Source organism: Rosa rugosa, chromosome 4 (genome assembly GCF_958449725.1).
Source record: "Rosa rugosa chromosome 4, drRosRugo1.1, whole genome shotgun sequence".
Classification (NCBI taxonomy): domain Eukaryota; kingdom Viridiplantae; phylum Streptophyta; class Magnoliopsida; order Rosales; family Rosaceae; genus Rosa; species Rosa rugosa.
In genome coordinates, this window is record NC_084823.1 from 43,952,406 (window position 1) to 43,957,780 (window position 5,375).

A 5,375-nucleotide genomic window follows, 5' to 3' on the forward strand; every position below is an offset into this window, starting at 1 on the left:
GTGGAGTATGGAAGTGATTTGTAAAATATGGAAAAGATAGAGAAATGATGAAATGAAAGCAAAGCATGAAGGTGCAGAAACATGGAAGTGATGATGATCTATTAAAGAGATTGTAGAAGAAAAATATATCCAAGGAAAAAAAGAAAAGCATCTAGCTTTCTTCATGTGGGTAGGAAACATGAACATGTGAATATTAAGCTGGTTTTAGGTCAGTTTCTGCCCCTTTATTCATTCAATTATTTCTCCAACAAGACTTCAGAATGAGCCTTCGACTTCTTCATAAAAAATGTTCCACTATGAGTTTAGATCATCCTGACAAAGTTTCAGAGCTTTATTCCATGTGGTTGGGCCAGAGTTTAGATCAATTATTTCTGTAGAAAATTGGACTGATTGTTTGAAGACCTTCCACTCAAAACTAGCTCTGTCACTCTTCATAAGAAATTATCCTTGGAATATCTAGTATTAATCTGGAAAGTTTTAGCTCATTTAAATTTCATTTGGTTAGTCTGCCGCCCCTCCTTCCTTGTTTAGCTCGGTTTCTCCTAGCCGAAGTAGGAAAATGTGCTAAAGTTGACTTTTCATGCTTCCATGCTTCCATAGTAGGCTTTATTTAGCCTCTAAATATATATTTCGAGCTTGTCGACAATATATAGCTTGAGCCACTGACATTAGCTCAATTTCTCCAACACAGGCCTTGTCAGGCCAAAATGTTCATTTTGGGTCCAAACATTGCCTCCCAGACCTCGAAGTCAAAAGGTATTCGTCTTGACTGAAGAGGTCTTGAATCAGCACTGCTCTTATAATGTCGTTGCTCCAAAGCCACTTGTTTTGGCTTGACTAAAATTACTTGAACAGTGGCCTCTCTCCCTCTTAATTATACATAGTGAGCATACATATATTAATCGCCAGTCTTCCTTCGCGAACCATCCTTTGCGAGGCCATGTAATTAAAACCACTTCGCTGCCAACAATTTGCAACCCAGCTTTCGCCACAATTATTGGCAAAAATATTGATTTGACCTCCTCCACTGCTAATACCATACTAGGCATATTAAATGCCTCTTGTATATGTGCCCAGACCAATACCAATGGCCTCTTAAGTATATTAGCAAGTTCCAGCCACTATTAGGCAAGAACACAATTTTTTGCATCCTCCGCGACGCACAAATTTGAAACTCTTTTTGTATTTTTGTATTTTTGTATTTTTTATTTTAATAAGACATTGTGAATCAAGGTTTAGACATGCAGCCCAAGTATAGTCGTCTAGACACAAATTTTATTTCAAATCCTTTGGGCAACCTTACTGAAATGGCCAGATGGGGGAGGGCGAACAAGAGAGGCAGAATCCATTTTGGCATGAGCTACTCCCACATAGTGGTTTAGGCCCATTTGCATGCACTTTTGGATTCAAGAACCTGTCATGAACGTTGTCCCCTTTCTAGACACCATTTCACATAGGCTATACTTACTAAGATGAGAAAGGTCATAAGTGTGAAGACAGTTTAACAAGTGTTAATAAAAGCCGCCCTTAACCTTAAGGGACCTGAACTAGGCACCAATAAGGAGTTTAGACCAATATTAACAAAAGAACACTAGGCCAAAAAAGCGAACAGACAGCGGACCAAATTCGTTGTGTGATTTGGACGATCTCCGTTGTGTATCGGAGCGTTGTGTGATGAAAAATGGCACAACGGTGGAAACCCGTTGTGTGAATCACAAACAGTCAACACTTATTTGGTTAAAATTGTTGTGCCTTCTCTCGGCAGATGGCAGCTATAGTTGCCGCGCAGTCATGCTGCACATGTCATTGGCATCATTCACACAACGAAAGTTGTTTCCGAGCCGTTGTATGAAAGGCGAATCAGACAACAGCATTTTATTTTCTCTGTTGTATGAGTTATCCTCACACTTCACTTTTGGAAATTTTATTGTTGTGTGTTAGTTTTAGATAACGTATTCTAGTTATTACAGTTGTGTGATTGTAAATCAAACAATGTATGTTTGTTAGAACCGTTGCATGTTATATAAGGATTCATTGTGTGAACATCCAAATTGTTACTTTAGACAACATTATTAACATTAGAAATTCTGTTGTATGATAATCGTCTTTTCTAGATTTTGTGCATTGATAATAATGCTCCATTTTACCTAATAAACAGTGACTAATTGTGTGAAGTTTACTATATTAGTGCTTGAAATCATTATCCAATGAACAATGATTAATATTTACGCCAAAAGCAATGTGATACATCAATAAAATTCCAATATATCCACCAAATATTGAATCCAAGTAACATGTCATTGCTATAAAGTTTCCTAGCTAGCTGAATTTACATGATGAAAGAAAATATATTTTGCTTCATTGCTTGGTATTCCATGCTTGATCACTTAATGACTCTTTAGGCAACATTTCACTAGATATTTCCAAACCTGCAAACAGAATAAGCAAAATTCAAGGTTATGAAGGAATGATTCAAACTAATTAAAGCTAAAATAGAAGAAAACATTGCAAGGTAACATTACCAAGCCTTGTACACTAAGAGAAGCAGAGCTATAATATATGTGTAAGCATAACAAACAAATAATACAATTTGATCAAACAAACAAATAAGCATATATAACATGAAATCAGCAGATGTAAACAACCCACTTACTCTATCATAGCTAAAAGTTTCAATTGATCAAACAAAAAAACAAGCATAACATGAAATCAGCAGATATAAACAACCTGATATTTTGACAGATAACAACTCTCAACAGCATGTGGCCTTAATTCCAGGCTAGTTAGTTTTGAGAGAGAGACCTGCAAATAAAAATCATCAGCCAAAATCACCCCAAAGATAAATTTAAGAGTTCACAAACAATCAAATCACTTACTCCTACAGCTAACAATGTTTAGCAAACAACATAGTACCCATCCAAAAGCAAAATGGACATTATTTACAGTAGTTATGTCAACCTGCATTACAATTTTCATTAAGCAAAATTAGAATATGAAGCAAGTTTTCGGGTTCATACTCATAATCATATTGGAAAAGAAAAAAGATCATCTAGTATGTTCCAATTCATCAAGCTTTTTCCACAAGTTAGACATATCATAAATGGACTTTGAGTAGATAGGGCATGAGACTGCACCTAAGACTCAGAGTTATGATTTTAAAATAAATTTACGGTTACCTTTGGAGCCATCCAGTATGGAATTCCCTTTAGGGAAAGATTCTCTACGTGTAATGACAAACAAGCCAATTCCCAAACTCCTATTGCACAGGCTAACAAGGTTTCAAATATAATAAAAAACCACAAGATTGATAATTCATAAATATGATAAAATAAGAAATAATAGGTTATTTGGGTACCAAAGTTAAAACACAAGAATTGATCACTGAAGCAACATGGAAAAGCAACTGACATGATGCAAACAAGCCCTATTAACCATTGAATTGTTAATTAGAGGTATATTTGGTCATGACCTTATCCCCGCAGCAAACCCCTGCAATATAATGAAGTTTGCAGGGGTTGGTTGTTCAAAGCTGAGTTGAGAGGAGAGCTCAGGAAGGGACAAAAATGAAGCTAAGTTATTTTAAAAATTGATGCACTTGTATACCTAAAACCACACCATCCCTACACGAGAGTTACATGGCTCGCATTTGTTCATGATTCTTGTTCTCATCCTTCCTCTACAATTCCTACAATGATTAATCTTATCTCACAGTAACAACTTTTGGTGCATGCATCAATTGATTCCAAAATTCAGTCATTTCCCATTCAATATATCCAAAATATAAACACACAGTTGACAATGCAGAGATTTAAACATAAATTAACAGTTTGACCTTTTACACCCAGATGATAACGCAAAAAACAATATTGCAAAGAAGATTGAAAACTATCTTGTTTACTGAGACAAGCACAACATCAGTTGTGGATCAGTTGACGGAACAATATTGTTTTTCATTCTTCAATATTGGAACAATGACAATGTTGAGACTAAAGTCCTATTCATTTATTGCTTAAGCTTTGACAGCAACCAAACAGATATAGTACTGAGCAAAAACAACTCCGATACATGTATCATAAATAGGTTACAACTAAAACCAATCCATTACAATCAAAATCTCAGCAAGCAAAAGCCCAATTGCAGATAGATGAGAATCCAAAAACAACGCATGCAAGCAAAAGGTAGAATGGATCTAACATAAACCATTACAAATATTGAACGCTAAGCTGGATCGGTAAATCAGAGAGCAAATTAAGAAAGCAAGATTTGAGATCGGAATTGGAGAATTAATTATGAGAATGCTTACAAAGATCCTTGGTTATGGATATCAATAGAGACCAAAACGTGCTCGACGCCGGAGAGGGCGATGCTCTTCCACAGATCTTCGCGCTCAACCATCGTAGCAGCCATCAATTTCCCATATTCGACTGAGAGATTGAGAGAAGGATTCTTCCCCTTATTTAAATCTTCTGAGATCTCAGAGAGAGAGAGAGAGAGAGCTTGCCGGTAAAGGCGATGGCGCCTGCGAGAGGGAGGAGGCCGTCAATGAGGGAGAGACAGTAAAGGGAGGCAGTGGTGGCCGTGAAAGATAGAAGGAGAGGGCTAGGGTTTTGAGGAAGAGGGAGAGTATGTGAAATTGGGAGATGTGAGTGAGATGGAGAACGAAGAGGAGGAGGGCTTTGGTCGGAGGGGGAGAACAAAGAGGACGAAAGGGAGGGCAATCTGAAGTTTATTTTAGTCCAAATATGTCCAAGTGTGGGAATGAACATTTCAACCCCCGCGTTTCTTTAAAAATTTTCAACTTAGCCGCTCAGCATTTTCACAAAAATTCAAATGAAAGTTTAGTCACCGGCCAATTTAAAAATCGATGTCAATTATATGCATATCCTTTGAAATTTGAGGAATCGATGTTAATGATAATTTTTTACATCGAGTGAATTTCTCACTGACGCAATTGTCGTGATGTCTAAGAGCAAAATTCTAGTAGTGCCCAAACTTGAAACAATCTAAAATTAAACAAAAAATAACTAAAAGAAGAAGGCTTACCAAAGATTATCGGCAATTCGAGTAGGCTTACCATGAGGAATTGAATTGATGTGCGTGAACGTAGGAAGGAGCTAGAGCAGCCGAAGTAGGATTTCCATGAACTCTGTCTTATTTTTCGGTGTAAATCCGGCTAATTGTGGAGACAAAAGTTAGGTCAATGAAATTTGGGTTTTAGATCGAGATTTGGTTGATTTTGGAGAATCTGAGATTGGGGTTTCTCTATTTGGGAAATGAAAGAGAGAGAGTCTATGATTTCTAGGTAAAGAATAGAGTTAGATGAAGAAGAGAGTGAGAGAAGAGAGCGAGAGAAGAGAGAGAGAGAGAGAGAGAGA

At 36.9% G+C, this 5,375-nt stretch overlaps 1 long non-coding RNA gene across 1 annotated transcript; it reads right to left on the minus strand.

The window, feature by feature from the left end:
• Positions 1-2,200: 2,200 nt before the first annotated feature.
• On the minus strand, positions 2,201-3,965 carry LOC133742036 (uncharacterized). The gene is made up of 3 exons (XR_009862328.1): positions 2,877-3,965; positions 2,728-2,802; positions 2,201-2,429 (listed from the first exon to the last, which is right to left on the minus strand). It is a non-coding gene; the product is annotated as an uncharacterized LOC133742036 (long non-coding RNA).
• Between the last annotated feature and the right edge of the window lie 1,410 nt (positions 3,966-5,375).